Below are 16,278 nucleotides of genomic sequence, written 5' to 3'. Positions count from 1 at the left end.
CCCCCCCCCCCCCCCCCCTTACTGAGCGTAATTTTTAGTTTCCAGATATTTTTGCTAGTTCTTGCTAGTAGAATTAGGCAGGGTGTCCGAGAACTATATTTTCAAAATTCCCTGCTTTTTTTAGTAATTTTTCATTTTCCTTTATCATATTAATATTCAAATACCAGAATTTTAATCTGACAATACTTTTAACGTAGAATCTATTATAAACAGAAAAGTGTGACTGTTTATATTTCAATCAAAAATGATGAGAATTGTAAAAAAAAGAATTTTAAAATAAAAAAAAAACGAATTTTGAACAAATAAAGATTTTTCACTCAAGAAAGATAGAAAAAAAGTTGATATAAACTGTCAAAACCTTGAACCGAAAAGACGAATTTTTCCTACAAAAATTTAATTTCCATTCAAAATATATGACTTCCCAGCAAAAAAATAAGTTTCCACGAAATTGATGCATTTTTACCCAGCAAAAAATACATTTCAAACTAAGACACGAAATTTTTTTGGTCAAAAAAGGAGGTTTACACTAAAAAAGATCAACCTTAAAAAATGGAAAAATTAAATTTTCAGTTAAAAAATTTTTTACAAACCAGGGTTTTTCACCAAACAGTTCAATTTTTAAGTCAAGATATAAGCCTTCAATCAAAAAAATAAATTTGTCAACAATGCAGTTTATCTTTTACTCAAGTAGATGTATTTTCTATTAAAAAATAATAAATTTCAACAAAATAGTTAAACTTTCCATGAAAGTGATGATTTTACAACTAAAAATATAAATCTTCAATAAAGCAGAGTGATTCAATCAAGTCTTTCAAACCAGATAGTTGAACACTCAAGCTAAGAAAAATAATTTTTAACAAAAAATTTGAATTTTCATAAAAAAATTGAATTTCTACTAAAACAGATGAATTTTTTAAAAAGAAGATAAATTGTCAAGAATATTAGTTGAATCTTCTGTTATAAAAGATTTCAGTTGACTTTTCACGATCAAAATATGACTTTTTGAAACATGTCTACGAAAAAATTGAATTTTTAATCTAGGAAGAGGATTTTCTAAGAAAAAAAAGTTACTTTTCAACAAAATTGTTGAATTCTCTACCAAATAGTGGCATTTTTATCAAAAAACATCAATTTCTCTTAAAATAGATGAATTCTTATTTAAAAATAAATGCAGTTAAACCTTCATTTTGAAAACTTTCCAGTTCACTTTTCAAGATTAAAATATGAATCTTTTTAACGAAAAATAACTTTGTACGATAAATATTAATTTTCAATCAAAAAATAATAATTTTTTCGCCAAAAAGGATGAATTTTTACAAAAAAAAATTATTTTCTACCACATAGTGGCATTTCCATAAAAAAAATAAATTTGTAGTAAAACAGATGAGTTTTTAACATAAAACTATTTTTTTAAGTCGAACTTTCATCAAGAAAAGATTTCAGTTCATTTCTCAACAGCAAAATATAAATTTTGTACAAAAAATCAATTTTCTGCAAAAAAGTTCAATTTTCAACCAAACAGTTGCATTAATTTGAAACAAAAAATACTTATTTCTACGAAATAATTAAATTTTTAAGAAAATAGCAGCATTTTAAACCAAAAAGTATGACTTTCCAACAAACTGGTTGAATTTTCAACAAAATAGTTGCATTTGTGTCTAAGAAAAATGAAAATTCTTTTAAAACTGGGAAATTTTCTAATCAAAAACACAAATTTTTAACAAAAAAGAGTTAAATATCCACCCGAGAAGATTTGAATGGACTTTTCAAAACAAAAATACGAATTTAAAACAAAAAGTAAATTTTCAAGTAAATAGATCAACTTTCAACAAAATAGTTGAATTTTCAAACAAAAACTATGTCTTTTTAAGAAAATTGTTAAATATTCAACAAAATAACCAAATTTATAACTAAAAAGATAATCTAATTCACAAAAATTACTTACATGATTTCCGTAACAAATCGTAACAAAATGTCTGGACCCCCCCCCCCCCCCACCCCGAGATGTTGCGTAATTTAAGTACGGTCCCTCAGATAAAACGTTTAGTTACTTACATGAAGTCTTCTGGGATACCAGTAATTTCAACCTAAATTCAAACATCAAGAATTTATTATTTTCGTCAGATGTGTATACTTTTATTATGTCTAAATAAGGAAAACATTTTGTTGGTATGGAAATATATAAAAATATAAATTGTGTTATTTTCCTCGTGTTTCTTGATGTTATCTCAATTTAAAAACAAAAATGGGACACCGAAGAATGAAAATACAGCTAGGTTCATGTTATATGTTCACACTTGAAGTATTCTTATTTTAAGAAAAAAAATCCGATTTCCAAAACATAACAAATGAGCTGTAACACAAATGATTCCAATGTCTTTATGCATTCATTCGTTCGTTTCCGCAGCTATATGTTCAGCTGTTATAAGGAATAACATGGGTTTAACAGCTCATATTTTTTCCGTGTAACTATATCTAAACGTAAAGTATGGAATTATTGTTTCAAATTAATACTTATTTCAGTCAGTCGAAATATTAAGTAGGTGTAGGAACGTTATTATTGGTTGAAAAGAAATAAAATATTTTTCTTTGAAAATTAGATGGTTGATAGTCGAATGTGATTTTAATCAATAAAATGTTTCCTTTAAACAAATTAATGTCCATCGGCCGAAGTAAAAGTTTTTCTTAATTGGAAAATGTGATTGCTTTGATCAAAGAAGCATAACTTAAATTTTACCAAATATTGGTTGGAAACGAAGAAAAGTGTTTTTAATATCAGTAAATATTTATGTGATCCTAAGATGTAATATATTTTTTAGAATAAGGATTATAGCCCTTTCCGATTTTCTTTTTCACGCCTTAGTGCTCGTTTAAGTGACAACTGCAAACCCCGCGCACCCCCTGTTACACCTAGCTGCGGCGTGGCGTCGATGCTAGGAAGGGCTATAGAAGGGAGGGCTATTGAAGGTTTTCACTGTATATTAATTGATTCAAAGAACGGAAACCTTGATTTAAAGGAAAGACATAGTTATTTAAAAAACGTCATTTAGCAAAATAAAAGCAGCTTAAACTTAAAAGAAATATTCCAATACAAAAATACCACTATCACTAAGAGAAATTTCCTCTTATGACAAAAGGATGTTTCGTGACGTAAATGGAATTTCCTCTTAAATTTAAGATTGAGATGATTTTCGAATCTTTTTGCAACAAAATTTTTCCTTATGCGAATGATTTCACCTAATCTTGTAGCCAGATAATCCGGTTTGTGTAAAAAATATATTCACGTCGTAAAAATAAAACAGGCAAGAGGACGATGTTTTTGCTTCACGACAACTTTTTCTCTGAGCGATTGTTTAACCGCGTGATTTATGGCGTAGTAAAAATGAATGCAAATAAATTACAAAAATATTACTAAAAAAATTTGGTGTTTTAAGCATCTGCACAGATTTGTTAAACATGCAAGTTGTTATTTTTATAAACATATATTTCGTTAACTTATTTTGGTATTCTAATTGATAAATTACTCTTAAATATAATTTTTAATATCTTTATCTGAATATCTGAATTTTTTGTTCGACAAATATTGTAGAATTCATTTTTCAAAATAAAAAATCATGAAATTTTCCCATGAATTTTAAGAAAACTTTTCTTTTATTTTGAAACCCTTTAAAGTTCACAAATCGCTTCTAAAGAATTATAATTTTCATTCTGGAACAGGGAATTTCCTCACAGAATTATAATCTAGATTTCAGGTCAGTAAATTATTATTTGGATTGTCTTATAATGATTAAGAGTTTTCTAAACCATCAATTTTGTCAATTAAAATTTCCAAATAAGTAATTTTATTTTATGATAAAATTTCTTTCAAAATTTCTCCGAACATTATTGATAAAAAAATTTAATTATAAATAATTTTTTAATATTGTATAAGAATTATGTTCTTAAAATTTTGCTACCGCAATATAATTTGTAAACTTTTTTACACTTTCAAAGAGATGCGGGAAATAAAATTATTGACAAAAACTTCAAACATCCTAATTTACGAAATGTGAGTACCGTGTAAAAAAACTGTCTGTACTGACAATTAGATTTCTGTGAAAATTAAAAATTATTTAGGATTTTTTTCAAAAGATTAACTTTAAACTATAAAGATTTCAAAAGATCTCGAAAAAAGTCTGGGACATTTGAAGACAATTTTTTCAATTTTTCAGGATTTAATTTTTTTTCAAAGAAAAGTGAATTGTTATAAGAAATTAAAAATTTCTTCCTAAAACGTGAAAAAAGAATGCTAGAGATTTTAAAACAAAATTTCTCAATTTGGCAAGATACAAATTAAAAAAATGCAAGCAAGTTTAAAAGATATTTAGATATTTCAGAAAGATGAAGCAACAATTTAAAATTTGATAATTTAAAAATTCTGTTGGCAAAACTTAATTTTACATTTTTTTGTTTATGATTCATCTTTCTCGGTTGAACATCTATTTTCTTGAAAATTCGTCCTTTGTGGAAGAAAATTAATCTTCTTGGTTGAAAATTAATCTGTTTTGGCTGAGGATACAACTTATATGTTAAAAATTTGCCTTTTTAGGACGAATTCAAATGTTTTTCATTAAAAATTAAAGTCTCAATGATTGGAATACCAACTACTAAATTTGGTTTTGAGAATCCATCTTTTATGTTCAAAATAATTAATTAACTAAATTTGTTCAAAATTAATGTGTGGGTAGAATATACATCTCTTTAGTTAATTCCGTTGAAAATTCGTTTTTTTTTTTTGGTTAGAAAATTGGTCGTCTTGATAGAAACTTTTTTGTAGCAAATTCGTCTCTTTTGATAAAAATTTAAAGTTTTGGTTGAAGTTCAACTTTTTGGTTAAAGATTAAGTTTTTTGATGAAATTTTGATTTGACTTATCTGAAATCTTCTAAAATCCTTTTTAGCACGCGATTTATAGTGCTGGTTGCACTAAATTCTCGTTAATTTCCAGAAACCAAATTTTCTCAGTATCGTAATCATACGCATCGTACTGTAACTCAGTGGTTCTTGGTACTGAGAGCATATGGAAAAATTCGTATTTGACATTTGGAATCACTCCAAGCCTAGATTGGAAGAATTGCCGTCACGAGTGTCGCCGGAGTGTGGAGAACCAAAGTTTGGAGAACACAAATCACGTTTACATACCACAACACTGATTGATATCCTCCCGTCTTTTTAGGTTGAAGAAGTCAAACTTGTCACTGGATTGGATTGAGTTAACTGATTAAATTAGACCGCGTTAGACCGAGGTCAGGGCAAAGCTGACGTGACTCTCGCTCTTTCTACGCCGTATTCGCAAATGAACATTGTTTCTCTTACTCCTCTGATCTCTCGAGGTGTCATCATTGGCAAAATCACGGTGGTAGGAGAGAGGAAAACATTCACAAGCCTAGCTTCCCTGACAAGAAAGATTAGAAAAAGAGAAAAAAAATAAGGATGCTGTGGGTCAAATCGGGAAAATATTGTAATGCGCGCAGATTGTGGAACTTTTATGATATGACTCATGAATGAAGCATAAAGTAGCAGTAGTAATTATAAGAAATTTTTTCTTTTAGTAGAAAATACATATCTATAGGCAACAAATCCGAAGAACTCTGACCGAGAACCGACGCAATCCTACATTTATTAAACATTTCCTTATTAATATAGCTGCAGCAGCTTTTATATACTTCCTTCAATTTCAATTATATCTTCTATGAAGTAAAGAAGTAGCGTATTCTAATTTAAAAATGAAAAAAGAGAATGATCAATCTTCCATAGTATTTCAAAAACACCGCAGAAAGAGAAGAAAAATTCAAATTAGGATCATATAGAGTAAACTATGTAGATGCTTATCCAATATTATCGAATGATTGAATCTATTTGATTAAATTTATGCAGTTTTTATAACACATTTAATACTTTAGTACACAATATACAAATTTTAGTTTATATATTTTGAAAGTTGCAATATTTTTAAAGCGCAATTTTAATGGGATAGAATTTTTTTGTGAACTAAGGGTCAATAATCATATATTCTGAATCCTAAAAATGCTAAAACCATATATAACATATTTCCAAAATAGATAAGCGTATTTTTATTATTAATTTGCAGTTACGATTTGTATCCTATACTTTCCGCTTTATTGAAAGACATTTTATAACAATATTTGCTATTTCAATATTCATAAATCGGTTCAGATGGTTCGGACATGTTGAGAGAATGCCAAATGAACGACTAACGAAACAAGTGTATCAAGGTAAAGTAAATGGCAACGTGCCCAGAGGTAGACCGCGGAAAGAATGGTTAGAATGTGTGAATGAGACCCTACTTAGAAGAGACATAAGAAGTCACAGAAACACGAGAGCCTGCATGAAAAAATGCATGGACATAAAAGAAGCTAGAGAAGTATGCTGGGACAGGAAAGCATGGCGGCAAATAGTTAATAAAAAGAGTGTCAGTAGAGTGAATGACGCCTGAAACAAAGACCTTGGCTATTAATGGACTCAAGTGGGGAACCTTACATAACGACTTCGTGAGGTTCTTCGCTTGGGGTGATTGCTAGAGAGATTGATCAGCAACCTGGGTCGGAGATGTGTTGTAGAACGAACGTGTTATTTACTTAAATAGCACGAAAATTCTGGATCAATCTGAAAAATCTCTATCCCTTCCACACACTACTCGTTTCCCCTGCCGAGTGAGTCACGCCTACCCCGAAAGGGAAATGGCTTAATGGTTTAATAATAATAATAATAATTGATATAGTCGATTACGATTTGAGGAAATCGTGTAAATATAAAAATGATTGTTAGAGTACTTACGAAACTTTACAATTAGAATATGAAAACTTAATATCTTGAAAACAAGAATTGGTATATTTAATAGCAGAGATTGATATTTTATGTATTAAAACGTAGAATAATCAAAATAGATAATGATATTATTAAATACTCTAAAATCAATTGCAGAAATTAATAGTTTGAGGTACATAAGTTAATACAAATATTCTACAAATGAATACAGTCAACGAGAGAAAAGAAATAAAGAGATATTTTTATTTTCTGGAACAGCCGAGCGCTCAGGATGTGAATCGGAGAACTTCGTGTTTCCCGCTAAATTGATGAAGATTTATGTATGGACGCATGTTTTCCGGTATGATTGAAAAAAGAACGAAAAACTTAATAGATATTTTTGAATTTAATTCAATACCAGTTTTGACCTTATTAAAACAGAATATTTTCCTGACTTTACTTTTAATTCCGAATGTTTCTAAGTCGAGGTATTAAGCACCATGCCGTTTCTCACAATTCCAAAAACTTTCACTACCTACAAGGGGACCTTTAAGGCTGCTTTTTTGTGTGTATATTGATACCCTCCTCAATGGAATGTACACACCAGAGCTTTTCTGAGAAAAATCAAGAAGACGCAATTTTGACCCATTTTCGAGAAAAATGCATTTTAAAAATTGCTAACGGATGGTCATCGAGCCGATGCAAGATGATTTCGAAGCGTCGGTAGCTCCCTGGCAGAGCGATTAGCTGATAGCCGCCAGGTTGCGTGTTCAATTCCCGCTATCCGTATTAAAAAAATGTAATGATCTAAATGCTTGTTTATTCCATTGAAATTTAAAAAAAATATAATTATGCCATTTGATTATTAATATTTCCTTATTTTCAATGAAAACTCTGTTTATCGTATTTTTATTATCACTCGTTTGGACAATTGTGCAGTTTATTAATATTATTTATTCTTCAATAGTTTCTAGTATTTATGTTTTTAAATTAAAGTATAAACAAAGTGTTTCAAATGAAAATTTCAACAAAAAAACGAAATATTAGTGGATGCAGGGATTCATTTCACAGATATTTTTTTGTAGTTTTTCGGAAAACATTTTTGTTTTCTATTTATTGTTGAAATTTTCATTTGAAACAATTTGTTCCTACTTTAGTTTAAAAACATAAATACTAGAAACTGTTGAAGACTACGGAATTTTAATCAAATCCACAACTGTCCAAACGAGTGATCATAAAAATACGATAAACAGTTTTTTGGAAAAATTACGAAGAAATAACTATTAAATGGCATAATTCTATTGAATGTTAAAAAAAATTAATAAACAATCACTTTATTTAAAAAAAGTACGACTAGCGTGAATCGAACGCGCAACCTTGCGGCTGTCAGCCAAGCGTTCTGCCAGAGAGCTATCAACGCTTCGAAATAATTTTTCATCGGCTCGATGACCATTCGTTCGCAATTTTTAAAATGCATTTTTCTGGGTCAAAAAATGGGTCAAGATACGCCTTCTTGATTTTTCTCAAAAAACCTCTGGTTTTGTGTCCCCTTGAATGTTCCAACCGCTAGATCAGACAACTCAGCGGCGCCAATAACGAAAAACAAAATGTCATATAATGCATATTTTTTTGCTATTTTTTTGCTCTATTAGTTTTCGAGGAAACAGGGCGGCGCTAGCTTGCCGGCAACACAGCGGCGCCCTCTACAAAAATCATTCAAAAATCAATAAATTAAACAAAATGACTAGGTTAGATTTTTACATTCTCATCATTTATGATTGAGAAAGTATTAGAATTGTCGGAAATTTGACATCACAGTTTTTAAACAGATCTCCACGTTTCGAGACCTCCTGAAACCGAAAATCAGGTTTTTACGATGGCGTCTGTCTGTCTGTCCGTCTGGCCGGCCGTCCGCCCGTAAACACGATAACTCTCGAAAAAATAAACGAATCAAATCCATCTTTGGCACACTTTTTTAGGTGCTAAAAGAAAGGATGAGTTCGTTAACCAGCCATTTTTGATAAAAATTCAAAAAGTGAGCGCATTTTGAAAATTTTGTAGATCACTTTTTTCTGAATTTGAAAATTCTATGTGTGAATATTTATAGTATTAAAAAGAACAAACAATTTATCCTAATGACTTTTTTCGATAAAAAAAAAATTCGAGATATAGCGTTTTCAAAATTTTTTAAATCAACCAAAAATCAAAATTTTAAGCCAAAAAATACAAGATATGAAAAAAAATTAAGAGAAGAAAAACATTTCTTTTTAAAAGACCTACAAAGATTATCATGACAAATTTTTGGATTTTCTTCAAAAATCAAAAATTCGAATTTTGATTGCACAAAAAAATAATTAAAATAAACAAATCCATTTTGTAGAAAAACTATGTAGGGTAACGAAAAAAGACGAATCAACAAAAATTGTTATCCCAAGAAATATCTACAATTTCGTTAAGAATCACTTTTTGATAGGACGCGTACCTTTTGTTTTATTCATGAAAAGTAACGTTGAAAAAAAAATAAAATAAAAAAATGTGTGGAAAAACGACGAAAGTTACAAGAAAAAAATTCAACAAAACCTGTTTACAAATGTCTGTCGGAAATCGAGCGCGCAGCGCGACTGTCAGGATGAGAATGTGTACATCAAAGCTTACAGAGCTTTGAGAAACTTAATCTTTGACTATACTTAATGGAAAAAAGTATTTAAAAAATTACTCGGCTAGATTTTTTTGCTATTTTTTTTAGCTTTACAATGAGCTGTGAACCGCTTTTGCAAAGTCAACCCTTATTAAAACAAACTACCCCCTGTAATGAAAACAAGTATTAAAAAGAAATATTTAAAAAATGACTAGGCTAGATTCTTTTGCGTTTTTTTTGCTTTCAAATGTGATATTAAAAACTTTTATAAAATCAACCCTTATTGTAAAAAGCAACCCCCTGTAATGAGAAAAAGTATTTAAAAAAAGTATTGAGAAAATTAATAGGCTAGATTTTTTTGCTATTTTTTTTTGCTTTCAAATTTGATTTTGAACACTTTTGTAAAAACAACCTTTATTGAAAAAGCAACCCCCTGTAATGAAAAAATGTATTAAAGAAAGTATTGAAACTTCATTGACACTGGAAAATTCCCAAACAGTTTATTTTATGACAAATTTATATCTACGTGGTAAAGAGGGGTTGATTTTAGACGTTAATGATTAGGGCCAAAAAATTGGAGTGTGTATTTTCGAGGAGCCCAAAAATCAGAGACTCCATTGACACGGGAAAATTCTTTAAGAGATTCATTTTTACAATTTTGTATCTAAATGGTGGTAAGGGGTTCATTTTAGGCGTTAATGTTTAGAGCAAAAAATTGAAAAGGGTGTTTTTAAAGAGGCCAAAAATCAGAGACTTCATTAACACGGGAAAATTCTGAAGATTATTTTTTTACAATTTCATATCTACGTGGTAGACAGGAGTTGATTTTAGACGTTAAGGGTTGGAGCCAAATAATTAAAGAGGTTATTTTCGATGAGACCAAAAATCAGAGACTCCATTTACACTGGAAAATTCTCAAAACGATTATTTTTTTACAGTTGCATATGCACGTGGTATAGGGGGGTTGATTTTAGACTTTAAGGGTTGGAGCGAAAAAATTGCAGTCGGTATTTTCGAGGAGCCCAAAAATCAGACTCCATTGTACCCTGGAAAAATATTCAAGAAAATTTTTTTTCAATTTCATATCTACGTGGTAGAGAGGGGTTGATTTAAACGTTAAGGGTTGAGCCAAAAAATCGGAAAGGGTATTTTTGAAGAGCCCAAAAATCACAGACTTCATTAACAGTGGAAAACTCTTAAGAAGTTTATTTTTGTATAATTTCACATCTACGTGGTAGACACAGGGGTTGATTTTAGACGTTAAGAGTTGGAGCAAAAAAATCGGAAAGGGTATTTTTGAGGAGCAAAAAATTCAGAGACTCCATTGACACTGAAAAATTCTAAAAAAGATTATTTTTTGACAAAGTTATATTTACGTGGTGGAGAGGGGTTGATTTTAGACATAAAGAGTTGGAGCCAAAAAACTGCAGTCGGTATTTTCGAGGAGACCAAAAATCAGAGACTCCATTGGCACTGGAAAATTCTCAAAACGATTATTTCTATACAATTGTATATCTACGTGGTAGAGAGGGGTTGATTTTAGACGTTAAACGTTGGAGCCAAATAATTGAAGAGGGTATTTTCGAGGATCCCAAAAATCAGAGAATCCATTGACATTGGAAAAATATTCAGGAAAATTATTTTTTTTCCAATTTCATATTTACGTGGTAGAGAGGGGTTGATTTTGGACGTTAAGGGTCTGAGCCAAATTATTGGAGAGGGTATTTGCGAGGAGCCCAAAAATCAGACTCCATTGACCCTGGAAAAATGTTCAAGAAAATTATTATTTTTTTTCAATTTCATATCTACGTGGTAGAGAGGGGTTGATTTTAGACCTTAAGGGTTGGTGCCAAAAAATTGTAGTCGGTATTTTTGAGGTGCCAAAAAACCAGAGACACGATTGACACTCAACAATTCTCGATAAGATTATTTTTTTGTTAAACTCATAACTACGTGATAGAGTTGGTAGATCTTGACTTTGTCCATAATTTTTTTTTTAATTTTACAGTGTTACTAGAGTCTCTGACTTTTTGGCTCTTCAGAAAAAACATGTCTGATTTTTTGCTCCAACCCCTAACGTCTAAAATCAACCCCTGTCTACCACGTAGATATGAAACTATAAAAACATAATCTTCTTAAGAATTTTCCAGTGTTAATGAAGTCTCTGATGTTTTGGCTTTTTAAAAACACCCTTTTCGAATTTTTGCTTTAACCCTTAACGCCTAAAATGAACCCCTTACCACCACTTAGATATGAAATTGTAAAAATAAATCTTTTTAAGAATTTTGCAGTGTCAATGGAGTTTCTGATTTTTGGGCTCCTCGAAAATACACCCTCCAATTTTTTGGCCCTGACCATTAACGTCTAAAATCAACCCCTCTTTACCACGCACATATAAATTTGTCATAAAATAATCTGTTTGGGAATTTTCCAGTGTCAATGAAGTTTCAATACTATTTTTAAATACTTTTTTTCATTACTGGGGGTTACTTTTTACAATAAGAGTTGGTTTTACAAAAGTGTTTAAAATCACGTTTGAAAGCAAAAAAATAGCAAAAAAATCTAGCCTAGTCATTTTTTCAATATTTTTTTTAATACTTGTTTTCATTACAGGGGATAGTTTGTTTTAATAAGGGTTGATACAAAAGCGATTAATAGCTCATTGTAAAGCAAAAAAATAGCAAAAAAATCTAACCTAGTCATTTTGCTTAATTTATTGATTTTGAATGATTTTTGTAGAGGGAGCCACTGAGTTGTCGGCAAGCTAGTGCCACCCTGTTTTCTCGAAAACTATTAGAGCAAAAAATTATTTTTTGTTGTTGTAAAAAATAGCAAAAAAATGTGCATAATATGACATTTTGTTTTTCGTTAGTGGCGCCGCTGAGTTGTCTGACCTCCAACTCCTCTCAGCGTGATTTGCGTGCGATGTGTGTGTTATATGTATATGTATGCGTACTATCTATATTAGTAAAGGTTAATTTATATAATGTGCGTATTTATGTAATATAATCGTGCAGTGTGAGTTGACGGAGATTCACGACGGGATTAAGAGCTGGTCCTTTTCGCATTTTCGTCCGCCACATTTTTTTCGAATGACTCACAATTTTTAGTATAAACCTAAGCAAGTTTCAGAACCCTCTCTTTCAAAACGTGAAAGAATGATTCCAATCTTTCCAATATTTGACATTATTGTCCTACTTGAGTTTAATATTGTTAATTTTAAATATCACAATTTTTTTACAAGTTTTATAGAATTAATATTAATTTTCCAAAGTAAATTTTTCATAGATCATTAATAGATACTGTATTACTTTTTGATATAAATACTCGATTTCCCTATATCGGAAAAGATTATACTAAACTGTAATATCGTTTTTAAAATGTATTATGTAACTAAATTTCTATGAGTGTATAATTCAGAAAACTGTATCTGCTAAAAAAATTATAAGAAATATTGTGGGGACCCATAAATAAGTTGTACGTTACTCCAGATTATGTGGACACGGATTCCATCTGTGTCTATTACGATATATGTGTTAAAAAATATAAAAAAGTACATAACGGAAGTATTATGAACGTAGTGACGACTTTATGACAATTTCAAAAAAAATTGCATCTGCTCATTTTAATTGTAACGGCAGAATTGGACTAAAAACAAACATGCGGGTTACATGCGCGATTATTATTTTTCGCCAAACACAATTTTTAAATTAAAATATAACACAAAATTATAAATACAAAATTTGTATATTCAGTAGTATCTACTATATAATGTGATAAAAGAGAAAGGAAAATATTGCTTAAAATCACCTGTTTTCGATAAAGAATCCTAACATAAACTACAAATTTCAAAAAGTTATGAACATTTTTTAAAATATATTGTTTTATTCAGTAAAAAAAAACATTTTTTAACGGTGTAAAACGGCAACTTAAACTAAATTATTAAAAAATTATTAAATTTAAAAAAATCTATTTTAGACTAAAAACACTGAAATAATAAAACATAAAATTGTTCAGAATTATAAATCTTCTTCAATATCTAATGGTTTTTGTTTCAAACAACAGATTTCCTGTAAAAAAAAAACGTTAACATATCCTAAAACTATTATAAAATTGCAAATCATTTTCAAATAATGACACTTGTTTTATTATCACCTATTTTCGATGCAGAATGATAATATAACCTAAAATTGTCCAAAGTTGTGAATCTGCTTTACAATTTTTTTGATTAAAAGTACACATTTTCGACGCAGAACACTAATATTTTTAATTTAAAAGTCAAAGTATCTACAGCCGCTATTTGATGATTATCAATTATCTTTTGTTAACGCTCCTTCGGATTCAACGAATACATTCTCATCATGTATCTCGTACTTCGCAATCGACTTTGTCCAAAATGTGAACTTTTCTATATTATGTTTAATAATATTATATCGCATGTATATTAAATTTATTTCGCTACCTTGGTCTGGGATTGCTTTTTCAGACGTTGCAAAATAATTTACAAATTTTATATCTCATAATAACTTCAATATTTTTTCCTTATTTTTCTCTAATTTTTATTTTTAGCTACCCTGAAAAATAAATACCATTTCAAAAAAATTTATATTATTACAATTCATAATATTCTGCATTGGTAATAAAATAAACGAATTTTCGTTGTATTATTTAAATAATTTAAAAAAGTGCGTATCCTCTTAAAAAAATTGTTGGTAAACATTTTATTCCAACTCGTGTCGTTTTTCCATAAATTTAATTTGTTTATTTTCAATGTTATTTTTTCCTATTCAAACTCAAAATACGCATCCTAGCGTAAAGTGGTTCTAAGTAAAGTTGTAGAAATAATTTAGGCGAAAATTGTGTTAAATAAAATGTTACTGAAGTTTATCTCCTTTTTGCAAAAAGTTAATTGTTTTATTTGTAATATATTTTTATGGCGATAGTTTATAACAAATTTGTAGATTTTTTTATGAATAACTTTTGTTTTAATTTTTTTTGTCTCTTGTGTCGTTTTATTAAAATTTTTATAATTTTATTTCTAATACTACTTTTTACGAATAAAACAAAAACTGCGCATCCTATCCAAAAATAAGTCATTACAAATTTGCAGCCCTTTTTTTCTGATAAAATTTTGTTTCATTTTTTTCGTAGCTTGTGTCGTTTTTCCAAGAATTCAATTTTTTTATTTTTAATGTTGTTTTATACGAATACAGCAAAAACTACGTGTCCTATCAAAAAACAATTAATACTAAATGTGTAGTTTTTTTTAGGGTGCACAGTTTTATTTGCTTAATTTTTTTTCGCATCTTGTATAGTTTGACCGCAAAATAGATTTAAAAATTTTGTAACCTCCTGGTGCCCCTCGTCAGTGGGGAAAAACCCGGAGTTTATAAAGTTCAGGTACAAATTTTTTTAATAAAGTTTTTCTCCTAAATTATAAAACATGTGTCTGCAACTCGGCACAAAAATTCCCTATGGCTTGAGGAAGGTTTATCTGTTAGAAATTGTATACTACCTCTTCAGCTTTTCGATATTTATGCAAATAAAAATTCTAAAAATAATATGTGAATGGGAAGGTTTGTTCAATAATCACATTTCCCTCTCCACCCTCAAGAATATGTGCACTTCATTTTTCCTCAGCATGGCAACGTCTTTCGAGTCGATCGGTGTCTTATTTCCCGACTCTACTCGACTACTGGACATTTAAATTAATTTGATACGGGTTTCTGAATAATAATACTGGAATTTATATAAGGGTTTTCCTTGCCAATCATTGATCTTTTATAAATAATTGTTTACGATGGCTCGGTGCGAGTAATATAGTTTTCAAATGTTGGTGTTAACATTTTTTTGAAGGCTTTGTGATATAAAAATTCGATAACAATTTTATAATTGAAGCTTACAAATTTACACTCGGTATTTTGAAATGTCTTGAAGCTTTCGAGTCGAAAACATCAAATATCGTAAAACTTTTTCTTTCTTTTATTCTTTTATAAACACTTACTTTTCAAGAAATTCATTGTTAGAAATGTTTAAATAAAAACTTTATTACTTGAAAGCTGGGAATTAAAAAGTAAAACGCGATGAAACTTTTTCATGAAATTTGCTTTACTGCTCCATTGAAGTTTATTTATATGTAAGAGAAGAACGTTGGTTGAACATATAAGACAGCTAGAAGGTAAAAAAATTCTACTAAAAAAATTCTACGATACGTATTTTCCAAAAATTAAATAAATTTTAAACTAAATAGTTTTTACAATGAATATGAGGTTAGTCTAAATTTCAAATGATTTTTAGTTTACACTTTTTTTTAATCTAAATTTTCATTCACGAACATATACTATACAGTTAAAATTTCAACAAAATTGTTACATTTTGGGTTTAGGAAATTAATTCTTTAGAAAACAAATTTTTAGTAAAATTATGAAGCTGTAAACAAAAGCAATGTCAAGTTTCATAAAAAAAGTTAATTTTCAACCAATCAGTTAATTTTCAACCAATCAGTTAATTTTATGTAAAAAAATTTAATTTTGAGTTAAGAAAATTCATTCTAAAAAAAAACCAAACGAATTTTTAAGTAAAATTTTGAAGCTTCAATTAAAAAATTAAGTTTTAAGAAAGCTTTAATCAAGGAGTTGAAATTCAACTTAAAAATATAATTTTTCAATGAATAATGTAATATAAATTGGTGTTAGGGTTTTGGCCAGATGAAATAATAACACAGTCCCACAAAAAAAAAACAAAATTGTCTGTGCAATTGACCAGACCTATATATTCTTATGTATTTTTCGACGCTGAATCCGAATTTGCAATAAAAAAGTAGGGTCCAGCTAC

The 16,278-nt window shown here is 29.2% G+C and overlaps 2 protein-coding genes across 6 annotated transcripts in view; one reads left to right on the top strand and one right to left on the bottom strand.

Annotated features, from left to right (window-relative positions):
* Window positions 1-16,278, top strand: part of LOC117179535 — a 220,077-nt gene that overhangs the window by 81,248 nt on the left and 122,551 nt on the right. The window lies entirely within an intron of this gene.
* Window positions 1-16,278, bottom strand: part of LOC117179530 (protein artichoke-like) — an 82,383-nt gene that overhangs the window by 62,269 nt on the left and 3,836 nt on the right. Inside the window, exons 1-2 of one of the 4 annotated variants that reach the window (XM_033371420.1) lie at window positions 5,181-5,344; window positions 2,056-2,087 (exon numbers count right to left, since the gene is read on the bottom strand). The exons of 1 other annotated variant lie outside the window; for it this stretch is intronic. The gene's annotated coding sequence lies outside the window, so the exon portion shown is untranslated. Of the gene's footprint in view, window positions 1-2,055; window positions 2,088-5,180; window positions 5,345-16,278 lie in introns of those variants that run through there. 2 more of the 4 variants (XM_033371422.1, XM_033371421.1) reach the window with 2 other exon arrangements.

The sequence above is a fragment of the Belonocnema kinseyi genome, chromosome 9 (genome assembly GCF_010883055.1).
Source record: "Belonocnema kinseyi isolate 2016_QV_RU_SX_M_011 chromosome 9, B_treatae_v1, whole genome shotgun sequence".
Lineage (NCBI taxonomy): Eukaryota > Metazoa > Arthropoda > Insecta > Hymenoptera > Cynipidae > Belonocnema > Belonocnema kinseyi.
The sequence above is the reverse complement of the archived record's forward strand: the minus strand, read 5'-3'. Positions and strand labels throughout refer to the sequence as shown.